The sequence below is a fragment of the Danio rerio genome, chromosome 4 (genome assembly GCF_052040795.2).
Source record: "Danio rerio strain M-AB ecotype USA chromosome 4, GRCz13ab, whole genome shotgun sequence".
Lineage (NCBI taxonomy): Eukaryota > Metazoa > Chordata > Actinopteri > Cypriniformes > Danionidae > Danio > Danio rerio.
Window position 1 is genome coordinate 16,855,057 of NC_141024.2, and position 12,030 is coordinate 16,867,086.

A 12,030-nucleotide genomic window follows, 5' to 3' on the forward strand; every position below is an offset into this window, starting at 1 on the left:
CAAACACATGGGGTGAGAGATACTGGTTTTAACATTCGCTTTTAGAGAACTATAGAAGCCTTTCCACACACCACACCTTGCTAATTCATAAGCACACAAAACATGTAGGAGAGAGTGGAGACGAAAGTACCATTTTTCATAAAAATAATAAAAGATTTGCTGTGTTTACTAACTATTAAGTGTGGTCTATAATTATAATAAAAATGTAGAACAGCTTCAAAATAATTTTACTTTAAACAAATTGCACATTCTTAAAAGTAATACAGGCTGGGTCAAAAGTAACACCATAATATTTGCTACATTTACTGACTGTATCTTGTTTATTTTAAATATATCTGAATAAATATATTTGGCATTTTCATGAATGGCAATTTCAGTTCTATTAAATGTTTCAAAAACAATCCAACAATGCAAAATGTTAAAACTTTATTAAATATTTGAATATATTTTATGAATATTAACAATATGCATTAATTGTATAAAGCATATGAGTCAAAACACTGAATATTCTAATGTGAAAATTAAAAATAAGCTGTCTATTAGCAGTCGGACATAAATAACAGTGTTACTTTCATCCACACAGGAACTCTTGCCATTTAAACCTGATTTACTTTTAAACCGAAAGACCGAAGGATGTGTTATTGCTCAAAATAACCCGTAGATCGATCATTACTGTGATGCATGGAAAGTGAAACTCAACTTGTAATGAGGAAAAAAGAACCACCACAATAATTTTCCGTTTGCACTTAAAAACACATAACTGCAGGACATGAGCCTGAAATCAGCTCCTATTTGGCAGCTCCATCAAGGGTTGCATGCTGAAGGTGCTGTTATAAAGTGATAATTCACTCAAAAACGAAAATGTACTCATTATTTACTTTCTCCCAAATGATTCCAAAACTTGTTTGAGCTTTTTTTTGTTTCTGTTGAACACAAAATAAGGTATTTTGAAGAATGTTAAAAACCAGTAACCATTGACTTCCATAGCAACAAAAAAAACATTGAAATGAAATGAAAAACCAACATTATGGGAGTTAATGGTTATCGGTTTTTAACATTTTTCAAAATATCTTCTTTTCAAAGCATTTTTCTTCATGAAGGATTGCTTTCAAAATATCAGGTGTTATTTTGTATCAATGTAGAACAACTTCACTATAACATGCTGAATGTGCTGTTATAGCCTGGAAAGCAAATGTTGTCAGGGCTTCGAGAAAATTGCTTTGTTACTTTTGTTGCGTGTTACGTTCGTCCCTTCTCTTCCCTACTGTTTATTTATTTAAGAAACTGATTAAAAATAAATAAATAAATACCTCAGCGATTTCAAACAATGCTATCATAAGCAGATCACATGTCTCTTGATCAGTAAGAGTCTCTTTATCTGAAAGTGCCATGAAATTGGCAATATGCATTAATCTTATAAAACATACGAGTCAAAATACTGCAAACTCTAATGTGGAAGTGAAAAATAAGGTATGGCTATTAGCAGTGGGACATAAATAACAGTGTTACTTTCATCCCCTAAGGAACTCTTGCCATTTAAACCTGATTTACTTTTAAATCGAAAGACTGAGGGATGTGTTATTGCTCTAAATAACCTGTAGATCGATCATTACTGTGATGCATGAAAAGTGAAACTCTACTTGTAATCAGGAAAAAAAGAACCACTACAATAATTTAATTTTTGCACGTAAAACTAATAATCCTAAGTACAGGACACGATCCTGAAATTAGCTGATATTTGAGTTAGTTTTGGTATATTTGGGGTTTCAAGGGTTACTTTTATTCCACATTACTTTTGTCTCCTATCAATACACACACAACAGGTCAAATGTTTAAAATAATTAGGTTTTGTTATATTTTTAAAAGTAGTTGCCATTAATTACAGTGAATTGAATTGTGAAATATTATGATTTTAAAATGTAAATAATTGATTTGATGGAAAAACCATTTCTAATATGCAGATTTATAAACATTTATTATTATGGTTACATTTTAAAATAAAGTTTTATTAGTTGATCAGTTGCTAATGTGAACTAATAATGAACACGACTTGTACAGCATTTGTTAATTATCATGGTTAAGCATTATTAAAATCTTCTTGTTAACATTAGATAATGTACGGTGAGTTGAACTAAAATTTAACAACTTTATTTTCCTTAATGTTAGTAAGATAAATTAACTAATACAATAGGTAACACTTTATTTTGATGGTCCAGTTGAGTTTTAGTAGACTGTCTGCTTAATATCTGTTGGTACGATTCCTTCAACAAACTTTGCAAGTACATGTCAACTTACACTAACCCTAACTCAACCCAGTCTACGTATAATCTAATGAGGATCAGTTGGCATGTAGATGCAATGTAACTTAAATTCAACAAAGGGACCATCATAATAAATTGTGACGCTACAATATTATTGTAAAGTGTTCCCTTATTAATATCAATGTAAATTCTTTTTTTTTTTTGGTGGATTAAATCACTAAAAGCATTTGAAAGGCCATTTAAAATGTTACAAAGTATTTATTTTTTAATAAAAGTCATGATTTGTTTTACTTTTTTTTACTAAAGAATCCTGAAAAAAAAAAATGAAGGTTTAGGAAACATTGATTAAAATAGCCATTATTAATAAATAAGCAACAAATCGGCATGATAAAATAATTTCTGAAAAATATTTAACAATGAAAACTGGAGTAATGGCTTGAGTAATTTATTCCTTACATGAATAAAAAAAATGCTAAATTGAGTTAGAAACGGTTATTTAAAATTATATAATATTTAAAACTATATAATTATAGTGTCATGCAAAGCGTTAAATACTATAACTGTAAGTTGCTTCGATGCACCAATTGTAGAAAAAAGTGCAGGATGTTAGAATGCAATATCAAATTAACCTACATTTTGCAAGACACCAGTTCCACTTATAATCCATTCGAAACTTTGCTTCAGAATATTTATATATTCAAATGAATGAAATGTACGACTTCTTTTTTTTATTGCCGACAGCATTTGTCACACCATATAGTGCAGAATAAACTCTAAATCTTCATTTGAGTGCAAACAACAGTTGCTAGCCGAGTCATCGCAGCTAACATTCAAAGCAGCGCAGATCAAATGAGTGTTGTGGACTTATTATGGATGTCAAAAAGTACAGCAGGAAGAAACCAAGCAGCAGGTTTGCTTTTATCAAGTCCGATCAAACTTACAAGGACACGACTGCATGACATTTCTGTGACCTTTTCTTTGGGCCGAACAGAGTCCAGTCCGTGGGTGTGTCCAACCACAACGCCACAGGCACCTGTCTCTTCCTGTCTCTCTGAAGGTCAACGTACTGGTTCTCTCGCTCTCCAGACATGCATGTTTTATGAATACCGGTCATTATTTAAGCATTGTGTCAACTCATTTCAATATTTACCTCACTTATCCAGTCCACTAAAATTCAGAATCAGTTTCAGCAATGGAAATTCGGTTTTAGTGTTAGTTAAGTATCATTTCAACCTTTCGTTTTGCAAGTCAATCTAATACCATCGCAAAAAAAAAAAAAGGTTTTATTTTGATTGAGTATAGAGAAAGAAAACACTTACTGTTCTCTATCTTGTATTGAAGTGTGCTTTGCCTGAGGGCGGAAGACTGGTTCATTTGTCCTTCACTAAACAGCTGATTCACACAAGCTTTTCCAATACATCTGCCAAAACAGTCAAACAAACAGCTTACTTTAGTCGATAAGAACAATGTTGGACAATTTGATCATGAACATTTTTGTAAATATTAGTGAAATAATATACTGGACCAACCAATAAATTTGGACCAAGAGTATAATATTCAAAAGTTCAATGAATTAGTAGTTATTTGAGTGACTTACATTTTAAACATAATTTTCATGTTGTTTAATTTGGCCTGTCAAACTAAAAATATCATTGTGCATGAATCATTGTTGTGAAAAAAAATATTTAAATACACTGAAAAAAAGGCCTCTTACGTTAAGTTTTTGTTTTGTTTCTAGCCCAAATGTCTAAAAAATTTTAAATCAGAAAGCATTTATCTTGGAACCATTAAAAAAATTATTTTTGCTTTTCGGACCATTTGTTTACCCCATTGGCAGATTATTTTGCTTGTTATAAAGAAGAAGTCACTTAACATTCATTTTCTGAAAACAAACAATATTTTTTAAATGCCTAAAAAATGCTTCTTGATTTAAGAACACAAAATAAGGCAAAAGCTAAGCAACAAAAGCATTTTTGCAGTGTAAATTAGGGCTGCACAATATATCGTTTCAGCATCGATATCGATCATTCACAATAGTCACATCGTGAACATACGCAATGTTGAGTCTCGATTATAATTCACCATTTGCATGTGATTTTGATGCCTGTGATTGTAAAAGGACCTTAAAAACACTCATGCATACTAAATTGTCCCATTTGTAACTTTACCAACAATTTATTTTATTGAAATGGTTTTATTGTTATCTTTTAGTTACTGTACTAGAATACTGTTAGAACCGGAAAACGATAAAACACTATTTCAATTGTATGTTTTTTTTTTTTTTTGTATGTACAGATTATTTTGCATAAAAAAACTCACAACACATGCAAAAACAGAAATGCACTGCAAATAGCACAGACACCAACGAAAATGTGTCGGGGGACCCCAAAAATTGTATAGATTATAAGATTTTATGGTGATGCACTCCCACTACAGATCACCCCTATCGATCTAACATTACAATTGCTTTGCTAATAGAAATATTTAAGTTATCTAGTGAAATTGTATTCATTTCGCAATATATGTCGCAAAATAGAAAATAGCATAATGCTAGATTTTGTTAATATTGTATTGAAAAAGAACAATGAATAGAAAAAAATGGTTGAAAAAGAATTTAGTCTTGTCTCATTATGACAAAGGATTCTTAAAATTGTTTCTATTCAAAATGGGGGAATTTGAAAAAAAACCTCCAATAGCAGTTTTTTTTTTTTTTTTTTTGTCGTTGATAATACTAATTTGAGTTTTGACAGGTCAAAATATTAAACATTTAGCTGTGTAGATCTTACCTCACACCTGTTTTCACAAACTGAAGCGTTGGGCAAGCCATGCCTACTTTTATTTGATTGGTCATCTCAGTCATTTTGGAAACTGGCGAATGCTGATAGATAAATAAAAATGGAAAAAATTGTAACCTTTAGTTACTTATGTAACATTTAAATGAAATAGAAAGAGATAAACATCTAAACTGTAAAACCTCAGTCAAAATCACTAAATGAAATAAGTTAGTTTAACTTATTATCTTTTAAAAGGTTAGTTTGACTCAAATGAAAAAAGTGAACCAAACTCATGAACGGATTGTATTGAAGCAGAACTCAAAAACGATTGAGCTATGAATGAATTAACTATATTTTTGTGTTAACTTAACTAGGAGCAACACTAAACCATTCAAGTAGCTATATAGTTGTTTGGACTTAATTTGTTGAACTTACAACGATTTGATAACTGAACTTAAAATGTTTAGGTTACTAATACTTTAAACGTTTGACAACACAAATAATGTGCATGATTCTATATAGTCCTACAGTTTTAGTAACCATATTGTTTCAAAACATAAATGGTTTGCTGCAATCAGTTTTCTTAGTTTGAGTTAACTGTACTTATCTGGGTTTACAGTGTAGCAATCCACATTGTTACCATCATACACTAACAGAAATAGCTCTCTCTTTTTTTCATTCTCAGGAAAATGAACATTACAATCAATTTGACAAATGGTTTGCACTGGGTTGTCAATCTTGAGGCTAATTTGAACCTTTTGGTATCATTAATGGAATAAAGTAAACTGCACTTCCATTAAAGAATGGCCTCGATGAAACTGGCAATGAATCAAACTGTATTTGTTCCTGATAACGTAGCCTAATTGAAAAAAATCTTTATAATCTCACAGGTTTTATGTGAAGGAAATGGATTGGAATCATTAAGTTCACAAAAGATAACAGATAATGGCCAATTTAGTTTAAATTTAGCTGAAATAAATCTCACGAAGCCCAGACTGGAACGACTTACCTGCAACCCTAATCACAAGCTAAACCAAATGCACAATCTTCAGATAAGATAAGAGATATGTAACTCACATTTTCAAATAAGAGCTTATCCTGGTCACTGTTCTTGGCTGTCTAAAAGTGGGAGAAAATAGGTGTGATGGATGACCGAGGGACAGACAGGGCTTCCCATGAGGCCAAGCTGGTGTCTAATCAATAGACTAGCAGTGCGGCCTGGCTGGAGGGCTTCATATCAATCATAATGCACAAGCCTCGTATTCTGTCCTCATCTCAGTGACAGCACACACTTGGCCGGGGACGAGCCGTCTCATCTATTACTCTTGGCAGATGGACCACAGGCAACTGAGCGGACACAAAGGGCTGTCAGAATGGGAGAATCTCTCACTATAGGAAGAAATTTAAAGTTTAGCCCATTACACTGAAGAGCGAGTTGAGAAACACCGAGAAATAGAGCCAGACCTTGCCTTGTAGGAGCTCCTTCATTCCTTCCAGGAACAAAGGTGTGTGTCCTCATCCTGTGTGTAATTTGAGAGGTTTGTCCTGCCCGGCTCGCATCCTCACAAAACAGATGCCATGCAGTATAATCTAAATGTGGCACCAGGATTATCAACACATTGCTCTTGTCTGGCTTCCTAGAGCACGGCATACAAAATGAGTGCCCTGGTAGGATGTCTCTACTGCGGTAATTTGGGGCCACCTGGTGGTGTAAGCCAGTTAGAAACGTGCACCTGTTTGCTGCATGTTTTTTTTTTTAAACCACCCTCTGTGCCAAAAACAGAGCTGTGGGGTTGAGGAAAGGAACAAGGTGTTCCCAAGCTCAAAACAATCATATACCAAGAGAGTCAATTAGCCAAAGTGCTGATCTTCTGCTTGTTTATATGCCGTTTGATGATGTGCGTTGTGTATTTAAAATTCACAATGCTCACCAATGGAGTATAAGAAAAAAATACATTTAAACATTTCCACAATGACTTGAATGTTTTTTTTTCCTACATGGATCCATTAATGTGTTTGGAACATTACTAAGTGATTTCAGTCTGTGCTGACTCAAAAACATGACATGCTTGCTGCTGATTTCCCATTTCATAAAGCATCTTTTACACCAGGGGATCTCAAAACCAGTCATGGAGGTCCGGTGTCCTGTAAACTGTAGCTCCACCTTGCCTCAACACACCTGCAACGATGTTTCTAGTAAGCCTTGATTAGCCAGCCCAGGTGAATTTAATTGGGGTTGGAGCTAAAATCTGCAGGACACCTCCAGGACCAAGATTGAGAAACTGTATTACAACATCGCAAAGGTGCTGTTCTATATTTAGCCCTGAGTGTAAATTTGTGTAAACTTTAGTTTTCAATGTAATATTCTCTGCAATATTTTAATTTGTGACACAAGATCAGCATTATGTTGCACATGTTTGGCTATACAGCAAAGGTTGAATGGGTCAAAATGATTTCTTCTTTTACACCAGAAATAATTTGTTTCTCAACCACGTTCCTGGAGGACCACCAGCTCTGCGTATTTATTATATCTCCTTAACCAAACACCCGAATCAGACCATAGACAGAAACTGAAAAGCCTGTAATGGGTGTGAGAAAGGAGACATCCAAAACATGCAGTGCTGGTGGTCCTCCATAAACGTTGAGAAACACTACACTAGATTAGTAAATTAGGATCATGGGTCCCACTTTATATAGAGTGGCCCTAATTGCTATGTGCTTACTGTGTTCATATTGTATTGCAAAACACTTCTGGTGGTCTTGGGGTGGGACAAGGGTAGGGTTGGATTTATTTATAAGTTTACGGGTGGGTTAAGGTGTAAGGAATGGCGAACAGTGTAATTAAAGATGTAATTATATGCATGTATTTAACCAATCATAACTAAAATATTTTTTAAAAGGCATTGGCACCAAGTATATTGTAACATATTATTAAACTCATTGTAAACATGTTATATCAATGCCACTAAAGTTGGACCGGATCATGCACCATTAGAAAAGTTTGTAAATTTTCTTATTTTAAGACTTGCTGAGCAATTAATTTAGACAACTTTAAAGATGAGTCTCAACATTTATACTATTTTTCAAATATTTGCAACTTGATGAAATATTATCTTGTGAAGCTTACTTTTTATTATTCAAACTTTCAGTTTTAATTTGAGGTCTCAATTTCGAAAAGTATTCTCACTAGTTTAGCGAACAAGAAAAAAAAATGCTTTCAACCCCATTTGCTGTGTCCATGTTGGAAATTTGCAATGAATGACATTCAAGTCAAATATTACGAAGGAGGAACCCTTACGCCCAATATCAAGCTTTACACAACAAAAGGGCGCATAGCCATTATGCACTAATTCTTTCTCACCTTAATGTTCAACAGTGATGGTCCTAAAACTCCATGGGCCCCAATTGTGCAAGACAATCAAAAAACCCCTCCTCCCAACTCAAAACAGTATAAACAGTGAGATGAAAGTCGATCTCAGCATTTTAAATGTACTTTCATCAAACATCTAAACAATAGTTTTGGTACCAGATGCACTGGGCTCACAAATAGTAGCATATACATTTAAAATGGATCAAAAATCAGTCACCTTAAATCTACTGAACAAATTTTTGATCCACTTCAAATGTTTACTACTGTACAGACAACTACAGACTTAATTTAAAATGAACTAAAATCCAAAGTAAAGTGTATAATGTACATTTAAAGTGTTTTAAAAGCTTAGTTTCAATTTCAATTCAATTTCAATTCTTCTTCAGTACGCCAGTGTATTTATTTATTTTAATAAAGTTACATTACTCAATTACAAACCATCACTCCTAAACATTTGCACAATCCCCCTTACAAAAAAACCCACACCACATAGAAAAAATGTGATTAATAGTAAAACAGGATGTCTGCAAATATGTTTTTTCAAATATAGTATAATGAAGCTCAAAACAACAACGCATAAACAAACAACAAATGAACACAAAATATCAGATTTAAGTTTTAATAGTAAACACAAGCTTAGGCATTTAATACAATCAATATTTACAAATTATTTCTCAAAATATAACTCATACTACAGGAGCTCTGAGTGCACTTGTCAATTCACATTCAAGTATTACCACAGTTACCCAGCAGTGGTGACCAGGCAGCCATGTGGCTTTGTCCCAAGGCTCTGAGTGGGTTGCACAGACCGCTTAGATCCATCGAGGAAGGTCGGCAACCTGTAAAAGTCTCTCAAAACACACATGCATCCGTTGGCAGAACAATGCATGCACACTTCTCACAAATTACACTGCGACAGTATGTGACTGCAAACGCTCTTACACCGCGTACACAATGAGTGGAGCGGGTTTACCTGCTGGCCACGTGCTGGTGGGCGTGGCTTACACGTCATCGCGCAGCTGTGACGCAGAGCGTTCCGTCTCCCCGAGTTGGAGTCTGCGCAATGCTGTGGGACAAGGAGAGCCGACAAAATGAAACCACATTCAACTCTCAATAAGCATCTCAAACATTTTGCGTTCAACGCCTTGGTTTCAATAAAACACTGTTCGATATTATTTTACAGGGCTAACCATTAAAACAACACGCACATATTACGGTCTATGCGTTCACAGCTGCCCGGTCTTCTCTTTCCGACGAGATCAAGTCAGGTTTCAGGGGAAACACCTCAGATTTCATTCCTGAAGAACAGCTCCTCGAAGTCTCGCTGCTGGAAGTCCAGCGATCTTTCGTAATCAGAGTCCGACGATGAGAAATGCCTTTCATTAAATGGCGTACGACTCACACCACACTCCTCTATCGAAACATCTAGCCGCTCTGCATACTCAATGTCCATTAAGTACTGCGTGGTGTTTCTTGGTGCCATGGCTACAGACGGTACAAATCTCTGATCGCCCGCAGCTGCTCTTTCGACACGGCCTGGGCTGAGCTGCGGTCTCCTGGATGACCAGGCCCGGACGCGTACCCTTCTTTCGTCGACTTTTGCTTGAAGAATTGTCCTTTTCTTTGATTTTGACCATTTCTGTTTATGATCAGGCGCGGTCTTGATGTCCTTCTGGTAGCTTTTCTTCATAGTGATGATTTCAGGACACATTACCCCCAAAAAAGTATTTGGTTGTACAAAAGAGCTATAAAAATTAGCGAGAGTTAAAGCAGAATAAAAAAGGCCTCTTGTATTCCTAAACAAAAAGACTTCGACCAAGGACGGAAGTTTCAGCTGTTGTCTCTTCAACGATCGTAAGAAAAACGTGGCTAAAAACGTCTGTCTCACGTACTCATAAGAAACTTGCGGATGTGACGTTTATCGCCGGCAGCGAATCAGCTTTCACCTCTTCTTTTTAGGCGGTGCTGAGCGGGGTTTGAAACAATGGACTAAACCATTTGTGCTCCATTAGCAACTGTTTGTTTGTCATTTTAAGAAAAAAATTCAACTTAAAACACGAGGAAAAGTATTGTGAACTTTTCTACAAACAAAACAATTCACCGAATATGTCAGGAATAGAGTTTCGCTTCTATTTTAATTATTCGTTTTTAGTATGGTCTGTCGTGTTAAATGAGAACAAATCTGATTATAAACAGTAAAAATACTCAAAAGGGGAATTGGGTTATTTTTATGTGAGAACAAAATTAGAGAATCTTATTATTTCTGGTATTAATTTTACTGGGCAGAGCTGTAATAATAAGATTTTAAGAATGTTAGTAAATACACAGCTTTTCCCTTCTAAAGTTAAGGACAGACACCTTTTCCCCCCTGAAGACAATGTGGTTAGAATTTGAACAAGATTTCTCTTTTCCACTTCTACCAAAGGCAAAAGAATTTCAGCTTTAAATTACTGACGATATGTATCCTTGTAATAAATTCCTCAGACATAGATTTAGTGTGAATTGTAGGCTAACATTTGTATCTTTTGTGAAGCACACTCATTAGAACATGTTTTATTTATGCACATTTTCAAAAAATGTTATGGGATGAAATTTGTGTTTGGTTACGATTAAAGCATGAAATACTTGATTTTTATTTTAAAACTGTAATTCATTCATGTATTCATTTTCTTTTCTGCTTAGTCCCTTTATTAATCCGTGGTCGCCACAGTGGAATGAACCACCAACTTAACCAGCACATGTTTTTACCCCCATTTTAAAACTGTAAAACATTAATATTTTTGTCAGAATTCTGATCTGGAATTTTTTGGTTAACAATGTTGTGAAAAAAATATTTCATCCATAATTGCAAATAAAAAAAGAAAGAAAGAAAAAAACTTTTTTTGCTTTTCCAGAAAGATATTTGTCTTCTTCAATTCTTTAAAGCTTCTGTGACATAAAAAACCTGTAAACTGTGTAGTCTGGTAAAGGTATTTTTTGATGATGAACCCCCTTGTACTATATTGCATTGTATTTTGCTATTTATTTTTATTTATATATGTTTTTTTTTCTTTTGTTTGTGGATGTTGCTATTTGGACTTAGTTGATAAATATGTTTTTACGATTGGTTTTTATTTATTTATTTATTTATTTATTTATTTATTCTGTATGTTCTTAATTAATTTTAAAAAAGTTGTTACTCATTCCACTTTCCTGTGCTCAACTTCCCCGTTAAGACAATTGATTTATATATATATATATATATATATATATATATATATATATATATATATATATATATATATATATATATATATATATATTTAAAATACATATGTTGCGAAAAACATGTTGAAGAACATCCCCAAAACATTTAAATATACAATGAACTTTAGCTTAATTTGCGTGACTGACCGCTCCAAAATGTCGGCGCCCTTGACAAAAGTGCTTGAATCGTTCTACAGCCTTCTTTGTACTTGAGAGTCTTACGAAACAAACTTAATTCGAAAGATATGTGAAACAAACTGCATCTAATCTTTTCTCATCAACACGACAGTAGTTATTTTGACTCTAAATCTATAAAACATTTATTAAGCGACTGTATGATCATTTTTGTACAATCGAGATTCCCAATGAATTACAGTGC

General features: G+C 34.0%; 1 protein-coding gene across 4 annotated transcripts in view; it reads right to left on the bottom strand.

Moving 5' to 3' along the window:
* Positions 1-10,272, bottom strand: part of atp2b1a (ATPase plasma membrane Ca2+ transporting 1a) — a 239,378-nt gene extending 229,106 nt beyond the window's left edge. Inside the window, exons 1-7 of one of the 4 annotated variants that reach the window (XM_087246195.1) lie at positions 9,614-10,272; positions 9,152-9,471; positions 8,397-8,464; positions 6,500-6,596; positions 6,113-6,424; positions 5,048-5,139; positions 3,581-3,681 (exon numbers count right to left, since the gene is read on the bottom strand). The gene's annotated coding sequence lies outside the window, so the exon portion shown is untranslated. Of the gene's footprint in view, positions 1-3,580; positions 3,682-5,047; positions 5,140-6,112; positions 6,425-6,499; positions 6,703-8,396; positions 8,465-9,151; positions 9,472-9,613 lie in introns of those variants that run through there. The other 3 variants (XM_087246199.1, XM_087246200.1, XM_087246198.1) reach the window with 3 other exon arrangements.
* Positions 10,273-12,030: the final 1,758 nt, after the last annotated feature.